The following is a 15080-nucleotide window of genomic DNA, read 5'->3' as shown; positions in this document are numbered from 1 at the left end:
TTGCACACTGCCTGTTGTTGTTTTTTGCACATCGGCTGTTGTCTTTCTTTTGTTATACAATTGTATTGTTGTTGTGTTTTTTTCTTTGTACTACTTATATCCGAGAGCTAGCTAAATAGCATTTCGTTATACCATATACCTGTGTATGAGTATAATGACAATAAACTTGGACTTGAACTTGACAGAGTCTTGCAGGCAGTATATTATTTTATCGTTTACTCGTATTAAAAAAGCATGGTCTTCTCGTTCCTAAGTCAGATTTTTAGTGCTTTCGAACGTTACTTCCAACCTGGACTGACAGCTCACCCGATCTGTTTGTGATCAGACCATGGAGTCGGGGGCTGTACCAAGCGCACGTTCCTTCCCAGTGCTGAGGCGATCATTCGGAAGATGGGTGTGAAGAGAGATAAACTTTGTCGACTAAAAAACAAGGCAGGATGTGCAAGAATACTAATCACTGGCGACAGTTATGCTCTCTTACTATTGAGATCCCTACATTGCGAGTTTTTTTAAGACTTTGAAACTAAAGGAAAGCGGTGACAAACGAAACAGACACGGGTGGGGTTTGAACCCACGCTCTTCGGTTTACGAGACCGACGCCTTACCACTTGGCCACCGCGCCTTCACATAACCATGGGAATAAGGTTGTTCAAATTATTTTGTTCAAATGTAAACCGGAGGCAGCAACAACAATAAAAAGGATACTTGTCCTTAAACTCGGACGTGATGTTCTGCAGACATGTGCACAATGTCCTGTTTTCTTGCAGTGTAGACATTTTGCTGTTCACGCTCCGCATTCATCTGCTTTGTGCGTTATTAGTCCGCACCTGTAACATGTAATGTCAGCCGTCCCCTGTTCTTCTATATCTCTAGCATGGCTGCTCGGCTTTTGTTTGTAAAGTTTGAGCGAGCGCCCCGTTCAGTGTCACTTTGTCACTGTGGTCAGAAAGCATTCTTGATTCTGCTTGAGCTGCTTCATGTATTCTAGCGACTGTAAGAGCTCTTTTTAAAGTCAGCCTTCATCCTGCAGCAATTTATAGTCTCTTATGTGCACATTTTTCCACAAGTTGATCTCTTAACATGTCAGTTTCCAATACTCCAAAGTCACAAGATTTAGCCAGTTCTCTTAGTGCAGTCACAAAAGCATCAACAGATTCGTCCTGAGACTAAGTTCTCTGCCTAAATTTATGCCGTTCCAAAACCACATTTCGCCGCGGTGTAAAGGAAGCGTCTAAGGCAGCTACAGTCTTTTTCTCCAGGGAGGTTGGCAAAAATCCGCTGCACGGAAGCCCCGATACAGTGCAGTAATGTAGCACGTCTCACGGCATCCTGAGCTTCTGTAGATCCACCGGCTATTTAAAAAAAAATCTGTACGACTCCATCCATATCTTGTATTCCGTATACAAATCCGGAGCTCCGAGGTTCAGTAGAAGCGGTGGAAAAAGCTGGGCATAAGCAAAGCTTCTCGGCGCGGCTGCCATATCTTCCATGGCGCAAGCTAAACGAAAAGTCCGAAAATTCAAAAGTTCGTTTCTACCAGCAAGAGAATTAAAATCTGCAGTGTTCTGCTCGCTTTGAGTCCGTCAAGCACTCATCTCTGGTCACCATAAATGTTGTGTATCTAAATTTAGAGAAGTTTTTATATTATTTTAACTATTTTGTTAACTACACAGATCACGCCCTTACACCTTATATTCCTGCCTTCTACTCTCGTTCTGTTGTCTCGCGATGTCTACTCACTATGCTACATTAAGCATGACTTCTTGTTGCAGTTGAGCTCAAAGCTGGAGATGAACTCCATATTCTACCGCCGTAACTAGTCCGAAACGTAGTACACAGTACACACTTTTTAAGTGAACTCAGGTTGTTAAAAAATTAAACCAGCGCCCTGTCACAGAAACGTACCCCAGTCTCCCGCGCAACAAGCGGGGGTACTCAGCACTATACTAACGAGGAGCGCTTGTCTGCAGCTGAGCGTCAGCTCTGTTTACTGTCAGCAGTCATTTCCTCATTTCTAAAGACTTTTTCACTTGCTCTCAGCTTTTAAAGACGGTCATAAACGCTCAAGAAGTAATTCATGTCAGTTGGAAGTCTGTTTCTGTTGTCTCAGCTCTTGATAAAGAAAAGCCGTGCGTGGGAGACTCCCTCTCTGAAGAAGTTTGCCGTCACCCTGCGAGGGAGAAGAGCCATCAATCACCGAGGCAACCACTGAGACAGTTAACATTAAACACGTGAAATGCGAGATGTTGTGACTTTTTTCCCGCTTAAGGCTTCTATCGTTTCTACTCTAACGAGAAAGACCTCTTTATTAGAAGTGAGATTTTAACAAACGTCTCCAGGGTTAACTGCGACCTGAACGCAACGCCTTAGACCACCAGCCATCTTGCCTGTGGTACTTAGAGCAGCGCTCAAAAAAAATGATCAGAACCCGAAAGCGCTTCTTATGCGGATCAGTATATTCCGATACCACTGGTTCTGCAGAAGAAATAAGAAAAGCCGAACTCAAAGCAGTGTGTTGCCATTACGGGTACTCAGTAGCTACTTTAAGATCTACTCACACCGTGTTGCCATTAAGGCTACCTAGTTAAAAAAAAAACTTATCGTCATCTTTTTGAACGTGATTATTAGACACCCGTTAAATCTCCACCGAGGTTTCTTGAGAGATCGTTCAGCGAGCGAGTATTAAAAAACTACGTCGCTTCCAACCTCTGCTCTCACTGTAAACTCGGACGTGATGTTCTGCAGATGTGCAGTGTGCCTTTCCTCTTGTCGTATTCAAGAGTACTCACTGTGTGCGCTCCTCACTGCGTGTTCTGTACTCTACTGTGATTTAATTTAGATGATTACGTGGAGTAGAGTGACAAGATCTACTTGAACATTTTCGGTTTGTGAAATGAAACACTAAATACAGTACTGTAAATACAAGTAATGGACATTTAAAATAACCACAGTACAGCTAGAAGAGTGAAAGATAAGAGACTATTTAGAATGACATTCACAATAGACTTAAGAACAGCACAACCGCCCGAAGAGTGACTTGAACCCTGGGCCCTCAGATTAAAAGTCTGATGCTCTACCGACTGAGCTATCCGGGCTCTGAAAGAAAGTCGACACTGTCGGGATCCTCGCAAGTCACCTGTCTCTTGTGCCGAAGAGCAGTCATACCGGACCGTCTGGAATGACCACTGACAGACTTTATCCAGAAGCGACGGCACCACTTCCAGTAGAATGAGTGAGAAATACAGCATGACATGGGTAGTTAAGGGGCTCCCACAATCCATCTTTCCTCACATTACTAATTTTTTTCAATAGCATTTTGACCTTTTTTCACATTCAGATTTTTTTCACATTTAATAAAATCTTTTAATCAACAACATTAAAAAGAAAACAAATGGAACATTTTTGGGAACAATAATTAAAAAAAAAACTTTAAATGCCTTGGTTGTTTACGTGTGCACACCCTTTATAAAGGGAGTTGCAACAGTGCTGAAATGTAAAGAGCATTTCTGTAGAGAAAACAGCATTTTTTCTGCCTTGATGTTAAGCTTAGGGAGCCTGTCTTTTAGAAATTCTATTTTATAACACCTTGCACAGCCTCCCGGCAGACTAACAAATATTTTTTTGGAGAAATTGGCTCACACACCGGAAGACACTAACGTTTATTTACGTTAGAGTATGTAAAACTCAGGCTTTAACAGATGTTCATGATGTTTCACACGGGGTGTTAGCTGTTGTAGTTTTTCAAAAGATGTGTTAGCGGACAACAAATTATCTTGAAAAGATTTGGGTTTGTACTGGCTGGGATTCAAACCCGACTCAATTATTTGGAAGGCGCCTGTACCACCAACGCACTTCCGAGAAGCACCTGCAAATTGTCACAATCCTCTCTCTCACCTACAAAGTTATGGAGACACAGACGTCCAATGAAAACTAATCTTATTCACTCAAGGCTCCACTCTTTTGCTGTGATGTCATTTTAATTAATTTTAGCTTTGATAAGGTGTCGTTTTTGCCTCTTAAAGTTAAAATCTGCTCCTTTCTTCCTGGTATAGAAATAACATGTTCCATCTTTGTTTAAAAACACCACTAAAAGTAAATTATTCTAACGCCTGTGTGCATTGACAAGACATCTCAAAAGGACTTATCAAATAAGAACACGATCCTTCCTGTTACCATTCCTGTGGTGGGGCGTTGTTTCACCCTTTTATTTTCTTCTACAATATTTGCAGACAGGGCTTTATCACTCGAGTTGTACAGAACAAGTGTACATCGGTCCATGAAAATCATCAGTAGTGCTGTTTTTCTATGCATAGTTTAATCAAGAGCACTTAAAAGATGCAAAAAGCTTTCAAATAAAACAGAATTGAAAGACAGTCGAGTAAGAAGGTAGAAAAAAAGCACTCCCCCGTCTGGGAATTAACCACCGTCGCACGTATGACTGGATACAAAAATAATAGATTAATTTGTGCCCAGTCTCTTGAAGCTTCAATGCGATTATTTTTCCTTCCTTATTTCTTCATTCCCATGCATTTACTCTGTAGTAGAGGAAACGCGAAAGTGGGAAACTGCAGGCATTCTTCGTGAGTGGTGGATTGTGATCAGTGAGCATCTGGACAAGTCTGTTCCATTACTTTGCCATCGGGGATGTAGCTCAGTGGTAGAGCGCATGCTTCGCATGTATGAGGTCCTGGTTCAATCCCTGGCATCTCCAGGTGCTTTATATTACAGTACTCACATTGCAATCTTTTGTTGAGTGAGAACTCTTTCCTTGTGTTCAGAGAGAGCCAGGTTTACACAACTAAATGCAGGCACACTCGACGTGCTGCAGAGTTGCGCTGCTGTTTTAAATGTACCTCATTTAGTTCTGTTAAATCCTAAATTATTTGAACTAACCCTAACCCTAATAATTTAGTTCAAATTCAGGAAATCCAGAGATTGCTTCACACTTGCCGTGGCTGTTGCAGAAAACACCTCTTGAATCTCACCCGGGCTTTCTTGAGAGATCATTCAGCGAGCGAATCCTCCTTCTGATCTCCGCACTAAACTGAAAGCTTCACGAACTCCTCACTGCGTGTCCTGTACTGTTACAAGTGCTCTCGTGTAGATGTGAAGCACAGCCATAAACACACTTTGAACTTTTGCTGTTTGTTAATGAAAATGCAAAAGAGCATGACAAGTATTGATCGTATAAAATATCCATGCCACAACTCGAGAAAGTACTGAAGGACTACATATCGACTTTTGATGATTACAAGAGATTCAAGAAACACAACCGTCCGCACCTGGGTTTGGATCCTGAATGCTAGAGTTAAAAGAACATAACCGACGTTTATGACCTATAAACTCTCTAAATTGTCTTATAGTTTATGAAAGAAAACACTTTCTTAATAATTACTTACTGATGATAGACGATTTATTGAATTTTAACAAAATCACAATTACAAACTTTTTCGGTTAAACTGTTATTCACATACTCTAACGTAAATAAACGATAGTGTCTTCCGGTGTGTGAGCCAATTTCTCCAAAAAAATATTTGTTAGTCTGCCGGGAGGCTGTGCAAGGTGTTATAAAATAGAATTTCTAAAAGACAGGTTCCCTAAGCTTAACATCAAGGCAGAAAAAATGCTGTTTTCTCTACAGAAATGCTCTTTACATTTCAGCACTGTTGCAACTCCCTTTATAAAGGGTGTGCACACGTAAACAACCAAGGCATTGAAAGTTTTTTTTTTAATTATTGTTCCCAAAAATGTTCCATTTGTTTTCTTTTTAATGTTGTTGATTAAAAGATTTTATTAAATGTGAAAAAAATCTGAATGTGAAAAAAGGTCAAAATGCTATTGAAAAAAATTAGTAATGTGAGGAAAGATGGATTGTGGGAGCCCCTTAACTACCCATGTCATGCTGTATTTCTCACTCATTCTACTGGAAGTGGTGCCGTCGCTTCTGGATAAAGTCTGTCAGTGGTCATTCCAGACGGGTCCGGTATGACTGCTCTTCGGCACAAGAGACAGGTGACTTGCGAGGATCCCGACAGTGTCGACTTTCTTTCAGAGCCCGGATAGCTCAGTCGGTAGAGCATCAGACTTTTAATCTGAGGGCCCAGGGTTCAAGTCACTCTTCGGGCGGTTGTGCTGTTCTTAAGTCTATTGTGAATGTCATTCTAAATAGTCTCTTATCTTTCACTCTTCTAGCTGTACTGTGGTTATTTTAAATGTCCATTACTTGTATTTACAGTACTGTATTTAGTGTTTCATTTCACAAACCGAAAATGTTCAAGTAGATCTTGTCACTCTACTCCACGTAATCATCTAAATTAAATCACAGTAGAGTACAGAACACGCAGTGAGGAGCGCACACAGTGAGTACTCTTGAATACGACAAGAGGAAAGGCACACTGCACATCTGCAGAACATCACGTCCGAGTTTACAGTGAGAGCAGAGGTTAGAAGCAACGTAGTTTTTTAATACTCGCTCGCTGAACGATCTCTCAAGAAACCTCGGTGGAGATTTAACGGGTGTCTAATAATCACGTTCAAAAAGATGACGATAAGTTTTTTTTTTAACTAGGTAGCCTTAATGGCAACACGGTGTGAGTAGATCTTAAAGCAGCTACTGAGTACCCGTAATGGCAACACACTGCTTTGAGTTCGGCTTTTCTTATTTCTTCTGCAGAACCAGTGGTATCGGAATATACTGATCCGCATAAGAAGCGCTTTCGGGTTCTGATCATTTTTTTTGAGCGCTGCTCTAAGTACCACAGGCAAGATGGCTGGTGGTCTAAGGCGTTGCGTTCAGGTCGCAGTTAACCCTGGAGACGTTTGTTAAAATCTCACTTCTAATAAAGAGGTCTTTCTCGTTAGAGTAGAAACGATAGAAGCCTTAAGCGGGAAAAAAGTCACAACATCTCGCATTTCACGTGTTTAATGTTAACTGTCTCAGTGGTTGCCTCGGTGATTGATGGCTCTTCTCCCTCGCAGGGTGACGGCAAACTTCTTCAGAGAGGGAGTCTCCCACGCACGGCTTTTCTTTATCAAGAGCTGAGACAACAGAAACAGACTTCCAACTGACATGAATTACTTCTTGAGCGTTTATGACCGTCTTTAAAAGCTGAGAGCAAGTGAAAAAGTCTTTAGAAATGAGGAAATGACTGCTGACAGTAAACAGAGCTGACGCTCAGCTGCAGACAAGCGCTCCTCGTTAGTATAGTGCTGAGTACCCCCGCTTGTTGCGCGGGAGACTGGGGTACGTTTCTGTGACAGGGCGCTGGTTTAATTTTTTAACAACCTGAGTTCACTTAAAAAGTGTGTACTGTATACTACGTTTCGGACTAGTTACGGCGGTAGAATATGGAGTTCATCTCCAGCTTTGAGCTCAACTGCAACAAGAAGTCATGCTTAATGTAGTATAGTGAGTAGACATCGCGAGACAACAGATTGAGAGAGTAGAAGGCGGGAATATATGGTGTAAGGGCGTGATCTGTGTAGTTAATAAAATAGTTAAACTAATATGAAAACGTCTCTTTATTAAGATACACAACATTTATGGCGACGAGAGATGAGTGGTTAACGGACTCAAAGCGAGCAGAACACGAACTTCTGAATTTCCGGACTTTTCGTTTAGCTTGCGCCATGGAAGATATGGCAGCCGCGCCGAGAAGCTTTGCTTATGCTCAGCTTTTTCCACCATTTCTACTGAACCTCGGAGCTCCGTATTTGTATACGGAATACAAGATATGGATGGAGTCGTACAGATTTTTTTAAATAGCCAGTGGATCTACAGAAGCTCAGGATGCCGTGAGACGGGCTACACTACTGCACTGTATCGGGGCTCCCGTGCAGCGGATTTTCGCCAACCTCCCTGGAGAAAAAGGTACATATGAACAGACTGTAGCTGCCTTAGACGCTTACTTTACACCGCGGAGAAATGTGGTTTTGGAACGGCATAAATTTAGGCAGAGAACTTAGTCTCAGGACGAATCTGTTGTTGCTTTTGTGACTGCACTAAGAGAACTGGCTAAATCGTGTGACTTTGGAGTATTGGAAACTGACATGTTAAGAGATTAACTTGTGGAAAAATGTGCACATAAGAGACTATAAATTGCTGCAGGAGGAAGGGCTGACTTTAGAAAGAGCTCTTACAGTCGCTAGAATTCATGAAGCAGCTCAAGCAGAATCAAGAATGCTTTCTGACCACAGTGACAAAGTGACACTGAACGGGGCGCTCGCTCAAACTTTACAAACAAAAGCCGAGCAGCCGGACGCAGTCATGCTAGAGATATAGAAGAACAGGGGACGGCTGACATTACATGTTAAAGGTGCGGACTAACAATGCACAAAGCAGATGAATGCGGAGCGTGAACAGCAAAATGTCTACACTGTAAGAAAACAGGACATTATGCACACGTCTGCAGAACATCACGTCCGAGTTTAAGGACAGCAACATCAGAGATTGGAAGCTAGGAAGTTTCAGGTCTGTTTTTTTATTATAGGTTCAAGAAAGTCTGAATACCTTTGCAAGAAGTATTTCAGAATCCCACTCAAATCCAGTATGAATGCCGGATAAATCTACATTGTACAATTAGTATACTGTTTGTCCGTTGAATCAAACACGCCTTATGAAGCATTTCTAAAACAGGAGAGATCGTTATGGAATGGGTCTTCCTGTAAAAATAAAATGACTTCACTATAAGCAGAGGTGTGAAAGCCTGCTCTACAGAAGAACTATAGCCAGAGATGCCAAAGAGGTCGAGATTTCACCACGTGAGAGAAAGCATCTCAGAAAACGAAGTTGCGGTCAATTCCACGCGTTATAAAAACACTAGGTCAAACAACAAGAGCTGAAGAGCCGCTGTTGAGAGTAACGTGGCCGAGCGCTCTAAGGAGCTGGCTTAAACCTCCAGTCTCTTCAGGAGCATCTGTTGGAGTCGCACTGCTACAGCGTATCTCCTTGTTAAGTATCCCTTTTACTGTTGTTGCTGCCTCCAGGCGATGTAAACCAGATTCAGAAAAAAATAATTTGAACAACATTATTCCCATGCTTTCTCGAAGGTCCAGTGGCCAAGTGATAAGGTGTCGGTCTTGTAAACTGAAGATTGTGGTTTCAAACCCCACCCATGCCTGTTTCAAAGTCTTCAAAAAAACTTGCAATGTAGGAGTCTCAATAGTAAGAGAACATAACTGTCGCCAGTGATTAATATTCTTGCATATCCTGCCTTGTTTTTTAGTCGACAAAGCTTGTCTCTCTTCACACCTATCTTCCGAATGATCGCCTCAGCATTGGGAAGGAACGTGCGCTTGGTACAGCCCCCGACTCCATTGTCTGATCACAAACATATCGGGTGAGCTGTCAGTCCAGGTTGGAAGTAACGTTCGAAAGCACTAAAAATCTGACTTAGGAACAAGAAGACCATGTTTTTTTAAACGAGTAAACGATAAAATAATATACTGCCTGCAAGACTATGTCAAGTTCAAGTTCAAGTCCAAGTTTATTGTCATTATACTCATACACAGGTATATGGTATAACGAAATGCTATTTAGCTAGCTCTCGGACATAAGTAGTACAAGAAAAAAACACAACAACAATACAATTGTATAACAAAAGAAAGACAGAGACAACAGCCGATGTGCAAAAAAAAAAACAATGGGCAGTGTGCAAAACAACAAAAAGGTAACAGGTTATGTGCAAAAACATGCATCAAAAGAATGGAATAAAGGGATAGAAATGATGGGGAGTGAGCTTTTTGACATGTAAGGTAGAGGTAGATTTTCAATGTGTGTTTGGGTTTTTGGTAAGAAAGAAGGCACTGTGAGGTTCAGGTCATAGGTGAGAGGTGAGGAGAGAGTGAGAGAGGCTGGGAGTTTAATAGTTTGATAGTGCGGGGACAAAAACTGTTTCTGAGTCTGGTAGTCCGGACCCGAATGCTCCGGTACCGTTTTCCATGTCATGCTAAACGCCACAAATTGTTCGTCCAGTTGTATCAATCGTCCTAAAGTTACGGAAAATCGGATGCGACTGGTTCACTCAGCACCCATTTCTTCAGGATAGTCGAGCGGTTTAAAACAGCAAATTCACCGATTTGTGTCTTTTAAGCTTTGTGTTTCGCTCTCCAAATAGAGGCATGGGTTCAAATCCCACTCCCGACAATCAGGCGTTTTACCCTGTCTTTTTTACCTGCCTTTACACTGTTTCAGTCTTGTTGTGCTCGCTGACAATCACAATACGAGGAAAACGGAGAAACTGCTTAGCAAAAACTTAACGGACAGAAAAAAGCTTCGTAAACACGTGAATGTGATTAGCAGCAGTAAGGTATGCATTCAAATGTTTAAGGCTGATTTATAAAAGCAGCAGAAGAAAGGTGCAGCACAATGCAATTTGTGAGAATTCTCGGGTTTTTATGCTGCTTGGACTTCTTTCAAGCCTATGAGGTGACCCCCGTTTTATTTTCATTTTCAAACTTCAGAACCGAATAACAAAGAGGTTTCATGTGTGACAGCATTCCGTTGCAAATACCGTTTCCACGATGTATTCAGCGACGGGAATGAAATATTTTAGTGCTGGCTCAAATGCGAGGAATTTCAGAAAAACCTGGAAAAGCAACGCTTGCAGTAAATGACAAATTTAAAGCGTGTAGTCAGCATGAACAGAACAACGCAATGCTCTGTAAAACGATCTGAAGCCGCAATTACTCTTTTATCTCAGGCAGTTCATTCCCATACGATGTTTCCGCAGAATAAATGAAATGCCGAACTCCAAACATGTTGTTGCCATTATTGTTTCTCCTGCTGCTGTAGTTTTAAGCTTTAATCAGTGGGTATGTAATGTTGTAAAGGGGCTGGACTACTTTGTTCAGTCCAAATTCCATTATGTGAATTTATGCTTTTTTTAATATAAGCATTAACAACACAATGCGTGCTCAAAAACCGTTACTTATAAGCTTAAGAAGCGGCAGTGTTTTGACAAAGTGTGGTATTCGAATAGTAAATGCTGAAGTGTTTAATACTTGCTTGTGAGCCTTAGATAAATTGCCTGCTGCAATTTCAGCAAGCGGAGTTCTGCTCAGCTGCCTGTAGTACACATTGCTGATTCCTTTTGTGAGGGCACGGGCAATCTTTCAACGATAAGGCTGACGTGCCTGTCGAAATTTTGTTTCCCTTTCACTGTGTTGTATTTTCCCTACTCGTACAACATCAATTGTGATGTCATCATTGCCCATTGGTTTGTGTCTTGTTATCATTATGTATTTTACATTACAGGAACTGAAGGTACTGAAGGGTAGGAACTGAAAGTACAGACTGTTGTAATCATCAGAAAGTTTTTTTTTTCTGCTGTTTCCTGATGTATTGGTATTTGAAGGCTATTGGGCAGCAATGATTTATCTTCCTGAACTCGCTATATAACATATGGGTCCATGGTCATCTTAGTTTAGATGTACCTTTTAGAGGTGGTATTTTTCTCCATCGTTCAGCCTTCAGACATACTTGGAAAGTGTTAGGCACAGACATAATCTTTCTTAATCCCCTTTTATCCTGAGGTGACGTCCCAGGCACGCTTGCCCCCTGGGAATATTCACTGTGCTCTTCAGGCTTTTTTTCTGATTCTACACAGATTTTTTCTCCTTCAAACATGTCACCACTGTCTGTGCTGCCGTGTGCAGCCCATGCCTCTTCTGTATCTTCTGATGAACTTCTGAGCTCTGTGTTGCCTTCCAAACTATGTCTCTCACTTTGACTTGAAATATTGACTATAGATTGTGTACCGTCATCTGGTTTGGAATCCTTACCAATACTCACCTCCTTCTGCGCCCTAAGCACTTGGGTTCTTACTTTTTTTCTATCTTCATGCCAAATCACTGATAACCATTTCCTGTTGCTGGAGCAATCCTCTCCAAGGACTCTGTTTGACAGTGTTGACCACATATTGTCATGCCACCTAATTTTTTTTCTAGCTTAGAAAACTTCAGAAATTCTTTGATCTCATTCCCTACTTCACCAGCCCTTGACCACAGGTCTGGCCTCCTACTCCTCTGTCCTCCTTTAACATGTGGCATTGCCAACAATCTGAAAAATAGGGAACACATCTGAATGAAGTGGAAACATAATTGAAATTCAACTCCCAATGGATGTTAATAGTGTAGGAGTGCAACAGATGTACAAGCCATTAAATGTTCTTATTTCTGTGTTTAATTTTTGAGGGACCCTATATTTTGATATAGCATCAATCACAAAACAGCATTCTGTCACTGTCACGACCACCAGCCAGGGGAGATCAACTCACAAAAGAACTAACCAGTACCAGCAGCGGGTTAATAATAACATGTGTTAATCCACCAGCACATGCTCTGCTGTGCGGCAAAGCACTGTTTTAACCATTCAAACCCGCTTCCCGCTACTCGGTATTGAGTCTTCTCTTTGAGAGCACTACCTCGCGTTTACTCTGAATCTCGCTTACTGGTTACTGAACTCCCTTTTGCCTCTCGACCTTGGACCTTACCTTCTGTTTTGAATTGTTTGCTTCTCTCTGTACTTCCAGTATTTCGATCTACCTTTCACCTAACAATCTCGTTCTGGATTGTTCGCCTGTCTCAATAACTACTTGCTCCTGCATCTGCACAGGATCTGCATACCTTTTCACTGAGGATTTCTGACAGTTTTCTTCTTCTCTTTTCAGCATGGAATAAACCTATTACTTGTTCCTTGGAGATTACCATGTGCCAATACGATAAGATCACTGTATTGACCATATACAATTTCTTGCATTAGAAATTCCTATTTTGCATATCCCAGCTTGCTCTCCTTGAGACACACATACAGGGAGAGAAGCTGGGGGTCAGAGCGCAGGGTCAGCCATTTATACGGCACCCCTGCAGCAGTTGGGGTTAAGGGCCTTGTTCAGGAGCCCAATGGAGTAGGATTCCTCTGCCGACCGTGGGATGTTAACCAGCAACCTTCCAGCCACAGGTGCAGATCCTTAGCCACAGAGCCGCCGCTCTGCCAAATGTGCCAATTCTTTAAAAGAAGTCCAAAAAAATGCAAATTTATTTGTAAAAATAGCTGTTGTACAGAACATCAGTGGCTATTGAAGAGTACATACAAGCACAGAGACAAGTTAATAAACTTGGAATGACTACTTACAGCTCTGGAAAGACCGAAGATATTGTTTCCGGTTGTTAAGGAACAAGTAATAGGTTTATTCCATGCTGAAAAAAAAGAAGAGAGAAAACAATGTTTCGGCCGTGGAGCCTCACTCAGGTGTGAGAGAGAGAAGGCAGTAGGCAAAGGTAATGTAGTGGGAGAACAAAGGCTGGGAGGGAGGAGGGGTGAGAGGCGGGAGCAGGGGACAGAAAGAGAGGCCAATCAAGAGGTGTGAAGTCAGAATAGGTGTTGAGAGGTGTGAAATGAAACTTCCAATGAATGGAGAAAATTTAGTAGAATAGTAGTCTTTCGTTTAGAGAAGGGGTAAGGTGTGATCCTAGCTGCAGGATACGTTTGGTTTTGGTATTCTTTCTAATGTATGAGTTCAGAAAACCATCTTTGAGAACACAGATGGAGAGATTAGAGTGGTCATGGCCATCAGAGGTGAAATGAGAAACAGTGGTTTTTGGAGAGATCTTTAATCTTCATAGCCCTGACATGTTCTCTGAAGCGGTCTCCAAGTCTCCTTCCTGTTTCTCCAATATAGAGAGAAACTGGGCATTTACGCAAGAGATACAGTAAATAAGGTTGCTGGAGGTACAAGATGCCATCTGGGTGATCCAGAATTGTCCTGAGGGGCCTTGAATGAGTGTGGTGTTGGATGTGTACTTGCAGGCGATACAGCGAGCTCTGTTGCAAGGGAAAGTACCTGGTGTGGATGGTTGCTGAGGGCGGCCAAGGGAGCTGTGAACAAGAAGGTTGTGCAGATTAGGTGATTGTCGATATGAGATGATGGGGTGGTCAGAAAAGAGGGCCCCAATGGAGGGATCATCCTGTAGGATGGAAAAGTTGTCGTTAACAGTCCTGGGGATAGGAAGTGTGTTGGGGAAGCACCAAAGGAATGCGGTTGTTACGGTGGGAGTTCCTGATTGGGTTGATGGTCCGAGGGGTGTTTTTGGCTCGGGCAAGGGCCCTGTCAATAACACTGCTGGGGTATCCTCTGTTGATGAAAAAGGAGTTCATTTTAAGGGTTTGGTTCTGGAATTCGATGTCGTCGCTGGATATTTGTTGTAGCCGAAGGAACTGTGAAAAAGGGAGAGATTTTTAGTATGTTTGGGGTGAAATGAGCTATACAAGAGATAGCTGTGTGAATCTGTGGGTTTGTAATAGACAGAATTGGAGAGTCTGTGGTAGTTGATGGAGAAGTTGATGTCCAGAAACTGAAGAGTAGTGGAAGATATGTTAACTAATATTTGAGGTACAGGTGGAAGTTGGTGAAATGGTGCAGGAAGCACTTAAGCTGATCGTTGGAGTATGTGGCGGCACTGACGCAGTCATCAATATATCACTTGTAGAGGTCAGGGACATAGCCAGTGTAGGAAGCAAAGAAGCGTTCTTCTACAGGGTACAGGAAAGTTGTTATAGAGATAAATGGTATTCATGAAACAAATAATGTTGCAAAAAACTTTGCCAAAAGTCACAACCCATTTAACATTCATCAGAGAGGTTGAATCAGTTGGATATCTCTTAGGTTCAAAATGCACTCAACGGCTGTATAATGCAAGCTCAAGAGTCAAAAGAACAGTAGTGAACTACAGTTCTTACAATAATAAACAGCCATTTGATCTTGTGAATGATCTATCATACACCCTTGAAATGATGTTACAGATTTGGAAGTGTGCACAGCTTGTAGTCTTTCTAACTCCATGAGTCACACAGACAGGGAGAGAAGCTTTGGGTCAGAGCGCAGGGTCAGCCACTGTGCTCTTGTGCCAAACAGGTCATACAAAGACCGCCATTCCTTATATCTTTCCCTGAACCTGTGCGTCACTTCCTCACCTTCCAGAAGCAAAATATCGAGCTTCCACACACCCTTCCCCACAGTAACAGCTGTTGGAACAGAAATTGTACATGACAGTAGACAATGGTCAGAGAAAAAAAACAGGGG

At 42.0% G+C, this 15080-nt stretch overlaps 4 non-coding genes across 4 annotated transcripts; 2 read left to right on the top strand and 2 right to left on the bottom strand.

The window, feature by feature from the left end:
* Window positions 1-550: 550 nt before the first annotated feature.
* On the bottom strand, window positions 551-622 carry trnat-cgu (transfer RNA threonine (anticodon CGU)). Its single transcript has one exon. It is a non-coding gene; the product is annotated as a tRNA-Thr (tRNA).
* A 2400-nt stretch (window positions 623-3022) lies between these two features.
* trnak-uuu (transfer RNA lysine (anticodon UUU)) lies at window positions 3023-3095 on the bottom strand. Its single transcript has one exon. It is a non-coding gene; the product is annotated as a tRNA-Lys (tRNA).
* Window positions 3096-4640: 1545 nt separating this feature from the next.
* On the top strand, window positions 4641-4711 carry trnaa-cgc (transfer RNA alanine (anticodon CGC)). The gene has a single exon. It is a non-coding gene; the product is annotated as a tRNA-Ala (tRNA).
* Window positions 4712-6053: 1342 nt separating this feature from the next.
* trnak-uuu (transfer RNA lysine (anticodon UUU)) lies at window positions 6054-6126 on the top strand. The gene has a single exon. It is a non-coding gene; the product is annotated as a tRNA-Lys (tRNA).
* Window positions 6127-15080: the final 8954 nt, after the last annotated feature.

The sequence above is a fragment of the Lepisosteus oculatus genome, chromosome 14 (genome assembly GCF_040954835.1).
Source record: "Lepisosteus oculatus isolate fLepOcu1 chromosome 14, fLepOcu1.hap2, whole genome shotgun sequence".
Lineage (NCBI taxonomy): Eukaryota > Metazoa > Chordata > Actinopteri > Semionotiformes > Lepisosteidae > Lepisosteus > Lepisosteus oculatus.
Note: the sequence above shows the minus strand (reverse complement) of the source record. Positions and strands in the feature narration are given on the sequence as shown.